The following is a 17,118-nucleotide window of genomic DNA, read 5'->3' as shown; positions in this document are numbered from 1 at the left end:
AACCATGGCTGGATACAAAAGTTAAAAATGCAATAAAGATGAAAAAAATCTCTATTTTATTCGAATGTGTACCAGCAAAGTCAAGAATCTCGAAAGGAATTCAACAAAATTTGCGCTAATGTTAAAAAAAAAATTAAAAGACCAACTCGAGAGTACGAAATGGGTTTAGTAAAAAGAGCAAAGCTAACACCTAAACTTTTATTCACTTACGTAAATAAAAAACAAAATGTTAAATCCCAAATTAGAGCCATGAAAAATAAAAAAGAACAAATTACAACTGAAATATCAGACATTTCAAATATATTAAATAAGCAATTTAAGTCAGTCTTTGTAAAAGATGATGACCAAGCAATACCCAAGTTCTTGCAAAAATGTGAAAATTAGTGTAGTGACAGTATATTATCTGATAAGATTACCAATGAAAAAATACTAAAAATGTTAGAAAATATTGATGAGTCAAAATCGATAGGTTTTGATGAAATTATTCCGTTTGTTTTAAAACATGCTGCAGAAGGTTTTGTTGATCCGATTATCTATATTTTCAAATTGAGTTTTGACCCTGGTTGTGTCCCTTACCATTGGTCTGTTGCAAATATATCACCTATTTATAAAGGGGGATCAAAACCTGAACCAGAAAACTATAGACCAATATCCTTGACGTCTGTGATTTGTAAAATGTTTGAAAAGCTTATTCGGCACATAATTCTGGAACATTTAGTTTTAAATAATCTTATTTCTGAAAGGCAAAATGGTTTTGTTCCAAAAAAATCATGCACAACAAATTTGATTGAGACAATTGACACCATTACATACGAAGCTGCAAAAGGTAAACCGTTATGCGTAATATATCTTGACTTCTCAAAAGCTTTTGATAAATTAGAACACAAAAGGTTATTGAAAAAGATGGAAGCATATAGTATATCAGTAAAAATATATAACTGGATTAAAAGTTTCCTTACAAATAGGAAACAAAGAGTTACTATTGGTAATATATTTTCAGAATGGGTATCTGTTACCAGTGGCGTTCCTCAGGGTTCAGTTCTGAGACCCATTTTATTTCTGCTATTCATAAACGACTAGCCAGAAGTTATGCAAAACACATTTTAAATGTATGCTGACGATAGCAAACTAATAGCCATAGAAGATTCCCTTGATAAACACTCAGAAATACAAACTGTCCTTGACAACATTGTGAAATGGTGCAACGATAGGCGTGAGGAACTTAATTACAAAAAATGTAAGGTGATGAGATTTGGCAATGAAAATGTTCTTCGAGGTATTGTTAAACCATACACATTAAACGTAAATGAAATGAATTATGACCTCTCAGACAGTGTAATAAAGAGAGATCTAGGTGTTTTTGTAAAACAGGTTATGAAATGAAAACATCAAATCAAAGGGGCTTGGTGATAAGACCAATTATGTCTTCTTCTTGCCCCTGCTATTTGTATTTATATTATGCTTTACGACTTTAATAAATTTATATAGCAAAAAAAAAAAAAAAAAAAAAAAAAAAAAAAAAAAAAAAAAAAAAAAAAACACAAGTATGTGTTAACAAAGCTTCAAAAATACTAGGTTTGTTAAAAAATACCTTTGAAAGTAGAGATTGTGATATGTGGAGTTTCAATTGGAATTGTAATATGTGGAATTTGAAAGTAAAGATTGTAATATGTGGAGATTCAGAGCTATAGCTAGTCTGAATGGTAGTGATAGGTTAATTGCAAGATTCAGTAAGAACTGACAATGACCAAACAATACTTTAAGTTAAGTAAACTTTGCAATGGAACCAAATATTTTACTATATTTTTTAAGTTTTTATATATGAGAATATAAATAGTAAACCTCCATTTCTGCTAAGCCAAAAGCAATAAACAACCGAAAATCGGAAGTAAATCAAAGACGGTACTTCATAAATATACATATATATATATATATATATATATATATATATATATATAAAGTAAAAAAAAAAATTCTAGACATATATATATATATATATATATATATATATATATATATATATATATATATATATATATATATATATATATATATATATATATATTATAAAAAATTCTAGACATATGTATATATTTTCTCAAAACTAACTCAAAGTTTCAGTTTTTTCTATTTAAATTTTAGCTGCGTTAGGCCCCCTTAATTTCTGTTTCAGCCCCCCCCCCCTCCTCCGTGTATCCTAACTTTTTTAACCTTTCTAGGTAACTGTATATATATATATATATATATATATATATATATATATATATATATATATATATATATATATATATATATATATATATATATATATATATATATATATATATATATATATATATATATATATATATATATATATATATATATATATATATATATATATATATATATATATATATATATATATATATATATATATATATATATATATATATATATATATATATATATATATATATATATATATATATATATATATATATATATATATATATATATATATTTCGAACATCGCATTAGCAATAAATTTGTAAAAATTTTAATAAAAATTACAATATTTTTTATTCTTGACATGTTTCGCAGTCTTACTACGTTTTCAAAAGATTTAATTTAAAAATAAAACTCTGGTAAATAAATAAATTAAATCTTTTGAAAATGTCGTAAGACTACGAAACATGTCAAGAATAAAAAATATTGTGATTTTTATTAAAATTTTTACAAATATATATATAAATATATATATATATATATATATTATATATATAGTTAAATAGTTTATTTATGTATGTATGTATAAACTATTGAAGAATTATTTAACAACATTATTTTATTTAAATAATAAGTAATAACACTTTTTTGTATAACAATTTAAGGGTTGGACACCAACGCAACAAAAAGTAGGTTATTAAGGTGCTCTCAACCTATGGTAGAAGATTGAATAGCTTTCCTTACCATCTTTTTTCAAATAGTTTATATATGTAAAAACGCAATAAAAGAGAATATCTGATAAACAATCCTTTAATCATATAAATCATATCAGATAGTTTATATGACTTATGATTTTTTGAAAACTGTTTTTGCAGTCGATGTCCTTGCGAATACGAAAAATGTTATACTGCGTCATATCATCATAACAAAATAGTTGATTGAAATGGCAAATACAAAGAAAATAAACTGGAGAAAAAGGGCGCTCATACGAACAGTGACTTAGTCAAGGTTTATACATGCATGAATTACCCATAGCTTAGAAATTATGCCCCCTTTCTTTAGTCCTCACCCGACAAAGTTTCATTATGACCACTAACCTATTTCTGTTAAGCAAAAACAAAACAAAATATTAATGATTATTTAGCAGCCCCTATTAACACTCATGCGACAGGGAGCCCGACTCTACACTACTGGTATACGCGCGTGTTGGCTATATTTGCCCCTATTTATAATAGAATTACCCTTGACGATATACGTGAAGAAAATCGTTTCCCGATGCCCCACCACAAATATTGCCCACATAAATCAGAGTATTACTGATGTTTTTTGAATACGCTACCAATCTCAAAATTTATGTTAAATCAACATGAAATGGTTGTTTTTTGAGAAAGTAAATAATATAACTTACATTTTACTTACTAAGTAAAGTATAAAACTTCAAAGAAAAAAATTACTTTTATTTGTTATTGTAAATAACTTTTTTCAAATTACTTTTATGTAAGCTGTTTTCGCTAATTAGTTACTTTTACACGTAAAAGTAATTTGTTGTTATGATGTAGTTTTATTTTACTTTGTAAAGTAAGTGTTATGTCTTTTAAATATTATATTTACATGGTTTTATTAGACAATATATTAGTTCTTGACATAAACATTTTGAATTTGTAATAAAAGCTGCACTTCTGGTAAAATATCCTCCTTATATCCAATAAGTAATAAGTACCAAGTCATAGATCTGCAACTTACGAAGAGCACGCTTCGATCCACAAAGAGCGCACTTCAAACTTAATCTAACGAACCAGCCGATATATTCTTCCATAAAAGCACGCTTCAAACATAATCTAACGAATCAGTCGATATTTTCTCCTATAAGAGTACGCATCAAACTTTATCTAATGAATCAGATTTAGCTGAAAAGAAACGAATAAAATCTTAAATAATAATATGATTATTTAATAATTATCTTAAATCACAAACTTTTAAAACAAATCTTACTTGGTAAGTTGCCAACCATTTTGGCAATAAGATTTTCTAGTTGTTTTTTTTTATCTAAATCATTAAATAATTTTAAGAAAACAATACTACATACAATGTAGAAAAATAAAAAAAGTCATTTGCCTTCTAATTTTATACTCTTATTGCTAAAAAATAAATAAGGATTTAATAAAAAAAGACATAACAAAAAAGTCGACAGATAAATAAAAAAAAGAAGTACAAAATAATAAATACAAGTCTAAAAAAATATTGTTTATCTATATATATCTATATCTAATATCTGTCTATAGATAAATATATATCTATATATAAAGTTAATAACTGATGCGCGTGATTAGAAAAAGACCTGTACTCACCTTATGTGATAACATCTGATTAAATAATTTGTTTTCTTTGTTTTCCATCTTCTTATATTTGCACTTGTTTCTGCATTAACTTGTTCATACATTAACTCACTAAATGCAAAGGTGACAGCCTACGAAGTTGCTTTAAATGAGTAATCTACAAAGTTTTGAACATTAAATGTAATTTTAGAATGCACACAGAAAAATTATATTTTATATAATTTTTAAAAAAATTAATATTTTATACAGAACTTATCATTTGTCATGTAGTTTAATAAATTTAATATTAAATAAGTTATAATAACTTATTTATTATTAAATTAATTACATCAACAAATTTGACAGTCTAAAATATTATATAATAGGGTAGAAAAAAAAAGTATACCTTGTATTAGGGTTTGATCTTTTGCATGTTGCAATATGAGAATTATCTGCCATAAAGTTACACGATTTTGAACTAAGCTTTGTAATATATTTATTAAACCTAAATTGATAAAACTTAGATATAAAATAATATAATATGTTTAGATAAAATATTATATATGTGACATTTTATTTTTGTCAAAAATGCATTGCGATGTTATAAGATATCTTATACCCTGATACTTTTTTTATTATTATAAAAGTACAATGCAAAATATTTATATTATTATAAAAGTATAATAAAAAGTAATTACAATAATGAATATATAAACTACATATTTCATATAATCATTATATTTAAAAAATTTTGAAAATTGTTTGCGGAAAATATCCTGAAAAAATTCAGAATATTTCCCCCCTAATTTTTCCCTTAATTTTGCATTCAGCCCAGTTGATGACAATAATATATACTTTAACTTGCATGTATGGAAAACTCGGATATTTGGAAAAAGATAAATTTCAGAAAAATATCTGGTATTCCGGGAATATCCCAAAAAAAATAATCCCTGAAACTCAATTATAAAAAAATAGTAAATAAAATAAAGAATATCTTTCCGAGTTTCTAATCATAGGTTTATGTAGAGAATAAAAAAAGATCCAAAATACAGAATATTTTGGCAATGTAACTTCCATGCTTCAATTAAGTAAAATTGTAACCTGGACGAGGTCACCTAAAATATACATGATTGAAACGTGAGGAAGGAAACCGGGTAAGAGCATGCATCTAACTTTATCTAATGCATAAGTCGATATTTTCTCCAATAATAGCTAGCGAGACCAAATTTAGCTAAAAAGAAACAAATAAAAACTTAAATAATAATATTGATTATTAAATAATTATCTTAAATCACATACTTTTAACACAAGTCTTACATGGTGAGTCGCTAACTTTTTTGGCAACAAGATTTTATAGTGTTGCTATTTCTTTGATCTAAATCATGAAACAATTTTTTAAAAAAGCAATGCTATATTAGAGAGAAAATTGCTTTACATATTGGAAGGTTGTCAACATTGAAAGATAAGTATAATGCAGTTTCAAATACAATAGCATCATAATCATCTTTTTGTGGGGAAAACATTGAACAAATCCGCGTTAATAACCTGTTTTATATTGTACATAATAACAATAGCAATAAAAGTTATATAATACATACAATAATAATTTCATAAATACAATTCAAATATATATATTAATCATATAATATTTAAATAATATAAAAAAATGAAATAAATAAGTATTAACCTTTTTTAACAAGTAAAGCACAAGATCAAGATGTCATATATTACAAAAAGATACAGTATATAATAATAATATATACATATCAATAATAAATAACATAACACATTTGTTTACTGATATTATCTTGGATAACTTCTTTAACCTTGTTGATATAAACCAAATAATAGAAGAAAACCTATTTTTGGTTTTTATCTAATCGACTCTTGAGCAATAATGTATGCAGAAGTTCTACAGACATTATTATTGCTCAAGAATTAAGAATAAGTTCTGCTAGAACTTATAATTTGTCCATGTAGCTTACTTAATTTGATATTAAATTCGTTATAACATAACTTATTTTGTACTAAATTAAGTAAGCAAAATGGACAAATTCGCTAGTTTAAAATATTATATCATAAAGTAGAAAAAACCATACCTTGTATTTGAGTTTAATCTCATTTGTTTGGCAAATAGGGACGCTTGGTACTAGTTTATTTAACTTAATTTGATGTAATTTGGATATTAGATATTACAACTTAAAATATATTGGACTATTTAGTTTTGTTTTAAATGCACATTGCGTTATAAGATATTTTATAGACCAATTTTTTTTTTTAATTATAATTAAACTACAATAAAAATTAATTATATCATCATAGAAGTAAAATAATTATAACTAATATAATGAATACAAAGCTATACTATAAAAAAATAAATAATATAATAAAAAATATAATTTTATATTTCTTATCACTGGTTTTTATTAAGAATAAAAAAATTTTCGTTAAACGCGATATTTTGGCACGTAACTTTTACGTAACTTTCATGTAAAATATTAACTTGGACGAAGTCACCTAAAATACACGTGATTGAAACGTGAATAAAACGTTGCGTGCCTACTGGGAAGTTGCTTCTAATTTTGAATGTTTATTGGATCGGCAATACTTATGCGATTAAGGTAAAAAATGTGTTGCTTTATAAAGAATTTATCCCACAATAATATATAGTCAAGAAATTTTATAACTTAGCAATAAAATTAATTTTATTTGTATTAAACTTGCACTCACTACAAATGAGGCAAGATGTCCTCGGTTACGTGGGGTAAGATACTCTCAAAGGGCTTCTTGCGTCGTGGTTTTACGGAATTTCTACCATTTTTAAAGTGTGTTAAGAACATAAAAACGTTTACTAATTTAGTTATTGACAATGTTTATATGTTGGTTTATATGTTGATAACTATTATACATATTTATAAATAGCTTTTTAAAATAATTTTATATATTAAGTAAATGTTATAATGTATATGCTAAGTAAAATGAAGCTGTATCACATGCTATTGCTACAATTCAATACATATTTGTAAAACTTTTACAAATATGCATAGCATTCAGCTGAATGAAGTTGTATTAATACAACTTCATATATTATTACATGTGCGTAATACAATTTTTACTAAAAGGAGCTGTGTTTAGCATGCAACATTATTTGGCTTGACAATAATCGATGTGCGTCGTCTAGCATATGATTTTGCTAAACAAATGGGAATCGATAATCCTTTTAATAAAGAGTTAAAAATGGCAGGAGTAGATTGGCTGCGAGGATTCATGTCTCGCAATCCACAACTTTCTATTCGAACTCCACAAGCCACCAGTATAAGCAGAGCCATTGGCTTCAATAAACCAAATGTAAATCAGTTTTTTTCAGTATACAAGTCATTATTTGAGGAACATAAGTTTTCAGCCAAACAGCTCTGGAATATGGATGAAACTGGAATCACAAATGTCCATAAGCCAGGAAAAATAATTGCAAAAAAGGCAAACGACAAGTTTCGAAAATAACTAGTGGAGAAAGAGGTGCTATTGTGACAGTTGTGTGTGCAATCAGTGAAAGTGGCACTTATGTCCCACCCTTATTTATATTTCCCCGTAAGCGAATGACTGATAGGCTGGCTGTTGATGCACCTTCAGGCTCAATTATTAGAGTTAGCTCCAGTGGATGGACTGATTCATCTTTATTCATTAAATGGTTAACACATTTTGTTGCTGTGACTCATGCATCTAAAACTAATGAGCAAATAATTGTACTTGATGGTCATCACAGTCACAAAACACTTGAGGCCATTAACTTTTATCGTGACAATGAGATCCATCTCATAACTCTTCCACCTCATTGTACACACAAGATGCAACCTTTATATCGTACATTTTTTCAACCATTGAAAGTTGGCTACAATACAGCAGCAAGCAACTGGATGTTATCACATCAGGGGCGTAGAATTTCATTTTTTGACATGGCAGGTAATTTTGCAACTGCCTACAACTTTACTGCAAACATTGACAAAGCAATCAATGGTTTTAGATGCTCTGGTTTATACCCAATAAATGACCTTATTTTTAATGATAAACCCTTTGAAGCAGCTTTGCTAACTAATGAAGCTGAGCCATTGAAAATCTGTCAGCAATCTAGTGAATTGCCTAATTTGCCTCTTGTTGCACCTATACAGTTGGCAAATGCCATGATCACAACAACTACTGCTGCAAAATTGAAGGCTATTGATGATGCAGTTTTGCCAATTGTTGATGAGTATCTTGGCCTTAGTTCTTCCTTAAATATTTTGAAAAAAATTTCTACGCGTCCCAAAATTCCTGTTTTAAGACAATGAAAGAGAAAGACAGAGTCAGCTAAAAACCTTACTTCTTCACCTTTCAAGAAGCGACTAGAAGAGCATGAAAACAATGTAAAAAAAAAGCAACAAACAGTCATATTGCGTAAAGAAAAAGCTGCACTTAATAAGGTGATCAAGCAAAAAATGAAATCAATAAATTTAAAGACAAAAAAGGTGAAAAAGCTTGAAAAGCAGAAAGCAGAAAGACCTAATGGCATAAAGAAAAAAATGAAAAGGAAAAAAGATATGGTTTCTGCCTCTGAAAGTTTTATCACTGATACAACTCTATGCACCATATGCTCTTGTCCATACAATGTGCCACCATTTGATGATTGGACACAATGTAGTAAATGTACATCTTGGTACCACTTTTCATGTGGTCCAGATGATTCAGACTTATGCTACTACTGTGAATCATAATCATGTATATGTTATTTGAACATTTATGTTAGTGATATAAATTTAAAAAAATTATTTATCTTCAAAACAATTGCATAGAATAAATCCAATGTTTATATTTCAGTTATTTTAATAAAATGTAAAGAGTTTTTATAAAGAACTATTAATAGCTTTTATTTTAACTGATAGTTATTTTTAACAACAGTTTTAAAGGTTTGGGGCAAGATGCACTCTTTGGAGCATCTTGCCCCACGGCTGGGGCAAGATGTCTCCTTGTACAATTATTAGTTTTTTTAATTTTAAAGTTTATCACCAGTAAAAAAGTAGTTATTTTATCTTACCAATGTCTTCTCTTATAAGTTAACTTTGATATTAAAAAGAAAAATTACAAGAAAATGTAAAAGTATTTGTTATATACGCTAAAGTTTGTTAAGGGGGGCATCTTGCCCCACCCTACCCTACTCATTTAAAAAACTTAACTTAAGTAATTAAGTTTTACACGTTATATAATTTATGTAAAAAAAAACGAATTACTTTTAAATGTAAGTAAATTATATATTTTTATATGAGTTACGTAAAGTAATTTAGGCGTAAAAGTAATTCGTGTTTTTACTTAAAAATAAGTAAAAGTGCCATCCCTAGGTATTTTCATTTTATTAACAGATGGAGATACAAATTAAGTATTAGAGCTTCAAGCAACATATCAACACTGAGAGCAGCATCTTGCACTAAAGAAATTGCAGTAAAATATTTCCAAATATGTGAAAAGCAATATCTTGAAGCAAATGTTAATGAAAATAGTTCGTGCCAAATTGACCAAGGCAAGCAATCAATAATTTGCAGGCGTGATGTTAGATGACCATTAAAATTAGTCGGTAATAATGAAAAAATAAATTATACAACTGATAATAGCATTAATACAGCTGGAACCGCAATCCCACTATTTATTATATTTAAGTCTAAACAGCAGTTGGTGTATAGGTGGTCCGTCAAACGCTAAATATACAAATTTTCCGTCAGGATGGGCGGAAGATAAACAATTTATGCAATGGCTGAATAAGTTATATATACCAACAATTAAAAAAACTCAAAGTACACATGAGTTTGTATTAAATGTAATAGAATAATGTCAAGCTATCATGTTTACCTGCTTACTCCTTTAACATATTTCAACCATTAGATGTGGGAGTAAATTGTCATATCAAAAAGGTTTGGCGAAAATTATTACAACAGCATTATGCAAACACGTTATGAAGCATTTTATCAAAAGAAAGTTTTTTTCAGCTTCAAGCCAAACTTTTAACAGTAGTGAAGTATTTTCACGATTAGAAGTAATTGGAGGATTTCAAAATACTGGTTTATTTCCGCTTGATATTAACAAAATTTATAAATTTAAATTACAAGCTCCTGAAACATTTGAACCACCACAAACTCAACCTGCATAAACTACACAAGCTCAACTTACACAAACATGTGAATGAAGAACTTACACAACAAGTCAATCAAGAACTAAATAAAGTAAATGAATGGTTTATATGCAACAAATTGTCTTTGAATGTTCAAAAAATAAAATTTTCCCTTTTCCACAAACCAAAGGAAATACCTTTTATCTTACTCTCCAACTTAATAAAACTGACATTAAAAGGCAAACTTCCGTTAATTTTTTAGGAGTGAATTTTGATGAAAATCCATCATATAAACTTCTAAAAAATTCAAAAAATATTGGCATAATCTATAAACCAAAACAATTTTTAATTTTTAGATCCTTAAAAAATTTTATATTTTTCTTTTATACATAGTTATATAGCTTACGGCAATATAGTATGGGCAAGTTAACTCACTAGGTTAAGAAAACTGTTCAACAAGCACAAACATGCAGTTAGAATTGTATTTGGAGCTGGTAAAGCTGCTCCTTGTAAACCTCTTTTACGTAGACTCGGTGCCTTAAATATTCTTAAACTTAACATCCATCAAACTATACAGTTCATGTTTAAACCAAAATGTTGACCAAAAAGTTTTAAAACTTATTTTGAAGAAATAAATCATAAGTATTCTACAAGATTTTCCATAAAAAACTTTGTTGTACCAAAATCTTATTCAAAACTGAGTACTTATTTAATTCAGAATCGCGGGCCATTTTGGTAAAAAAGTTTTCCAAACATTGTTTCCGAGAAGAATATTCACTTAATCAGTTTAAAATTTAATCAAAGCGGTGTTTATTACACACAGATTATGATTTATCTTATTTTAGGTTTTTCTTTTAAAATAGATCAATAAAATAAAATCATCTAAAACACTACAACAACTAAAAAATAATGTAATTAATTTAAATTCAGTGACCCTTTAGGTTCAAAAACTAAATTAAATAATTACTGACATTAATCATTATCATTAATCGCATTTTTTTTGAACTTTTTAGTTCTTTCTTTTTCTTTCTTTTATTTTATTATTTTTGTTTTGTTTTGTTTGTTTTTTGTTTTATCTAATTTATTTATGGTATTACCTATTAATTAAGATGATCTTATTTTAATGTTAATATTTTTGTAAACATTTATCTTATTTCTTAATTTATAATTTATACTTTGGAAAAAAGTTTTGGAAAAAATATATATTGCAACGCGGTTCTCGGCAATAAGACAAAAATAAAGTCTTCATCTTGCTCCGACCATTAATTTTATTTGTAAGTTTATGTAGGTTGTAACATTTCTTCAACGGTAAAGTATAATGTTCACACACAAAAAAAAAATGTTATTTAAAGACATGAAAGTTCTTATCGATAAGAACTAAACGCTTATAACGTTCTATACTTTATGTTTCAATATCAGAATAGTTTACTTATTTTCAAAGATTTTTTCCCATTACAAACAAGTATATTTATTACTTGAAATAATGTCTTTTTAAATGAACCATTTTGTCAAACAAAATTTCCCAGCCAAAATCTTCATCTGGGTCCTAGGTGGGCCCAGTATAGGTTATTTGATGATACTTTTTTTTAGCTAAGGACTGGTACCGTATGGGCTTCGCACATACGGTACCAGTACTTAGCTAAAAAAAAGTGGTTAATGTGTTTTACCTATAGTTAAAATAAGTTTGTTAGCTAACTTATTTTTTATTGACAATTTTTTATATTATTTATTAATAAATAATTCGCTCGACGATCTGAATGGACTGTTCAGTTTGTATATTTTCAGATTTCAGATACCATATTAAGTTAAGATAATATTTTTATATTCCGTGCGCTGTTCAATGAACAGTATCCGAAAAAAATGCAATACATGTATTATAATATATTATATATTTCATATTATTTATAATTATATGTCCAAAAATATTTCTCGGTGAAGCCTTGAATTTTAAAGGCTTTAACACGTTTAGCTGAATTGCCATCTCAGTCTTGTGACACAGTAAGCCAAGCCTCTCACATTTGACTTTGATGTGCATTCCTCGTTACAATTTCTACAAACAAAACAATTTAGATTTGAATTATACCACATTAAAGAAAACAATTATAAAAAATTTAAATAAACCTAATTATTACTTTTAAAACTTTTTCTTCGGTTCATATGTATTAATATTTATTGTCATTACAGGACTATTACGGCCAGTAATCTCAACTAGAGTACAACCTCTTTAATCAAGTTAGTTTCCAATCTGTTGAAAGCAATAATTTTAATATTTAATTTAGACCGATATGTAATACTAATATTATGAACAGCCTTCTACAATAAAATTTTAATGTTTGAGGGCAGCTGTCACACCATAAAATATATTATTATAATATAATTATAATATGTAATGTGATGATTGAAAAATCATTTAACAACATTATTTTTATTTAAACAATAACGTTTATTTTTGTTTTGTATAACAGTTTAATAAATGTTTTCGAGTCTTTTGCGTAAGTGCACGTTTCAAAGTACCTCTTTCGTAAGGGACTGTTGCAAAAGTTTTCTTTCAAAATAACTCGTTTTGCAAGTCTTTTTTCGCAAGCCGCTATTACGGAATTTAAGTTTTTTTTATTTTTCGTATAACGTTTTACTGAAGGTAAATTTTCGCATATGTAAATTCCGTAATAGCATTTTGAAATACGGTAGATAAAATGCGAAAGTCTTGTATTTTGGCAAACAGCCCTACCTACCTAAGTACAAGCCATAACCGCTAAACTAGTATTAGTTTATGGTAACCGAACAACAGTAGAGTTGTCAAGTGGGATTCTCTATTTCAAGATGGTAGAGAGTTTTGATGATGATCCCCGCTCAGAGCTCCTTAAAATCTCGTGCACGTGCTATTATTAAAGAAAACCCTAATGAAACACGTGATATAATTAAAGCCCTGATATCAATTAACCTTTTTACAATCAATAATATCATTTGCAACACTCTTAAAATAAAGAAAACTAGCATTACGTTGGATACGCAATAAGACATTATTACATTCAGAAAAAGTTTTCTTTTTCAAAAATGTTTGAAACCTTTCATACGCAAAATAAATTAGGCTAAATACCTCTAATAGGCACTCAAAATTTTAAATTTCTCCATGATAACGCTATACTCCATCATACTTAAACCGTCACAAACTATTTTAACCAAACCGGAATCATAGCAATTCGCCACTACTTGTACTCGCTATACTTATCTTTAACAGATTATTGACTATTCGACTTACTATCTTGGTGACTATACTGATGTCGAAAGTCGAAAGAACCTCATAACCAAGCTACTTCAAAGTATTCCCAAAGAAAAATATTTTTAAAATGGCTTGAAAAGATGCAACTTTGTATAAAATTAAATTAAAGTTAAAAAAACTCTTTTATTTTTATTTTTTGAGGGAATTTAACGAACATTTCGACCTAAGTATCTATTTAAACTTATATTTCATATGAAAATTTTTCAACTACTGTATAAAGGCTTTGTAAAAATGCCAGGTAAATAGGTTAATAAGGCCACCACCGCTTTATTACACAATTCTCCAGAATGTGGTAGTGTATAGAAAAAATATATAGCGAATAAGTTATAAACTTTATAAAGAATTCGTTTTTATCATAGAAACATGGTTTAAATACAAATCAATTCCGACTCTTCCAAGCTACAAACTACCTCTATCAACCGTCTCGACCACAATTTAGAACATTCTACATAAACAACAAACTCAACTCAAACCAACTCGAAGAATCTCAATAATACAAAGATTTCATTTGCTACTATTCAGATCTATGGATGAAATTAAAACTTCTGAACCAAACTCTGCTTTTAGGCTGTATTTAACGGCCTCTTTTTTCTGGTACCAAAATCTTCATTGAAATTTTCTGTGCTATCTTTTACGTCAAAACAGCAATAACAACAAAAAATTACAATGACTTCATTATTACTGGCAATTTTAATTTCCTAGGGTTACTTAGGCTTTCAGTTCTGTTGCCTTCTCTACACAAATTAATCTTAGTTCATCATTTTTTTCTCTCGTTCTAAACCTTCACCTACACCAAGTCGTCACAGTCATAACTTTCAAACCTGCTCATTGCCTAATGACTAACACTCTTGATCACATCACTTGCGAATCTCCTATTTGAGCTAATAAAATCAACCCGATCTTCCACTAGGTTGTCTAAACAGAAAAACGTTACTCCATCACCAGGCAATACAAACTGGCTTTTAGTAACAAATCCTTACATTTTAACAGTTCTAGACTTATTTACAAGCTTAGCATCTACAAAAAAATCAATGAAGAAACTAGTCATCTGACTTTAAAGACTAACCCATAGAACAATGTTACCAGTTCTAGCTCAACAAAAACAATGAACATTGTTTTTAATTCATCCCATGTAAGCCAAACAAGCCCCCTTCAAAAAACAAATGAATGATAAAAAAACTGATTTTTTCTTTGCACCAAGTCTTGGAGCATGGAGTTTAACATAAACAAATGCAAACTCATGCACTTTAGCTCCAAAAATCCAACTCCTTTTAACTACTCAATGGATTAACCGGACCGTAATTCTAATGACCAAAACTACATAACAAATAACCACTTCTGAGCAAAACTACAAATGATTTCAACTTAGAAAATCAATCCGTCATTACATCATGTAAAGTAAATCAAATGCTTGGTGTTTTAATACATACCTTCCGATGTCATGATGCTTCTCAATGGAGGCAGCTCTACACCACCTATGTCTGACCTCTTATTGAATTATTAATTGCACTATAGAACCCTCATGTGATAAAAGACAATTAAATTATTGAGAGAATACATTACAGATCGACAAAGATACTGCAAGAACCAAAAAAATTGCAAGTTCAGATGTATACGACTTAGAATCACATCTCTAATCGACTGGCGTAAACAGGTTGACCTCATTTAAAAGTTAAAAAATGAGCAACTACATAATTAACCGCCGTTTTCTTCGTATTATATTTACACTAAGGGCTAATCACAGAGAGAGACTTCACAGTAAATAAATTACAGCAACAACTTTGCTAGTTTTAACTTTTTTAACAAAGCAATGTCAACACATGGAATGGTTCACCAAATAATGTAGCCTATTCCTCACCTGTCAACAGCTTCAAAGCAAGTTTTGGTTGGCTCAAAAGTTCCAATAGCTTGCAACTCTCCGTAATGAAAGTTGCATTAGGAGCTTTACAATCTTTAGTTTGACAATCTACATTTTGCATTGATTCAATTTTACATTTGTTGTAACAAATGTATATTACTACTATGTTATATGTACAGAGGTGTGAAAATTATTAGACTCAACTAGGTTTTTTTCAATAAAAATAGTTTTTATATTCTAAAAAGAATTTATTGAACAATTTAAAGTTACATTAATACTTTTATGCATGCCTTTAGCCTTTAGTAACTTGGTAACCACGCATAAGCTTGGTGGGTTGTCAACACTGCTATAAACATAAAGGTAATCAGCTGTTGTAAGGAGAATTTTTACTGTAAATACATTCATCAATGTACATTCATCAAAATAAAAGCTGAAGGTGAGTTTAATTAAATCATTATGGTTAACCATTAACATATTAATGTTTATTTGCTATAACTTCCATTTTAAAATGTATAAAAAGTCTGATTACAAATTGTTTAGTTTTCTTCTACAGATTTTGAGGTTATGGGGAGAACCAAAGATCTTTCACCTAGAAAAGTTGCTGTTACTAAAACATTGCTTGAAGAAAAAACGTATTCACAACGAGAAATAGCTTCAAGACTACAAATTTCACAGAAATCTGTAAGCCGTACCAGCCAGGCTATTAATAATGGGCAAGATTACATTTCTGCACGACAAAGAAATTGTGGACGCAAGTCCAAAGTGAGCCCGAGAACCCAACGTAAACTTATCCATATGGCTAAAGTGAATAAAAGAACCACTAGTGAAGACTTAAAAAAGTCCTTGGAGAAGTATGGTGTTGATATTTGCAGTTCTACGATTAGGAGAAGACTTATTAATGCAGGTCTTCCAGCACGTCGGCCAAGAAAGAAAGCCAAAATAATAAGGGCAATGACTAAAATAAGGGTTAACTGGGCCCATGAGGTTAAATCTCGCATTGGAAGTGATTGGAGTAAGGTGAGTAACTTAAACATTTCAATGGGTTTTCTTACACATGCTTCTTTAAACAAAAATTTCTACCCTAACACCAACCAACCCATGTTCCATTTTCTTTCACAGTTAACCGTCAATTTTCAAGATCCTTTCATTACTCATCTGCCAATTCCGGTCAATACTCAGCTGTGTTATTGCAGTCTGTTATATTATCTGATTACAGGTCTGCTTCTCTGATGAATCCATGTTTTCAATATGTGATGAAAGCAGTCAATATGTGAAGAGATCGTCAAACGAAGAGTTTTCTGAGACTTGTGTTGATCAGACTGTG

At 28.3% G+C, this 17,118-nt stretch overlaps 1 long non-coding RNA gene across 2 annotated transcripts; it reads right to left on the bottom strand.

Moving 5' to 3' along the window:
- Positions 1 to 3,721: 3,721 nt before the first annotated feature.
- LOC136088527 (uncharacterized) lies at positions 3,722 to 6,762 on the bottom strand. 2 transcript variants are annotated; one of them, XR_010642235.1, is made up of 7 exons: positions 6,623 to 6,762; positions 5,841 to 5,898; positions 5,625 to 5,754; positions 4,930 to 5,028; positions 4,557 to 4,701; positions 4,201 to 4,254; positions 3,722 to 4,115 (listed from the first exon to the last, which is right to left on the bottom strand). It is a non-coding gene; the product is annotated as an uncharacterized LOC136088527 (long non-coding RNA). The 2 variants fall into 2 exon arrangements; XR_010642234.1 differs by having other exon boundaries at positions 4,930 to 5,754.
- Positions 6,763 to 17,118: the final 10,356 nt, after the last annotated feature.

This window comes from Hydra vulgaris, chromosome 12, assembly GCF_038396675.1.
Source record: "Hydra vulgaris chromosome 12, alternate assembly HydraT2T_AEP".
Classification (NCBI taxonomy): domain Eukaryota; kingdom Metazoa; phylum Cnidaria; class Hydrozoa; order Anthoathecata; family Hydridae; genus Hydra; species Hydra vulgaris.
Note: the sequence above shows the minus strand (reverse complement) of the source record. Positions and strands in the feature narration are given on the sequence as shown.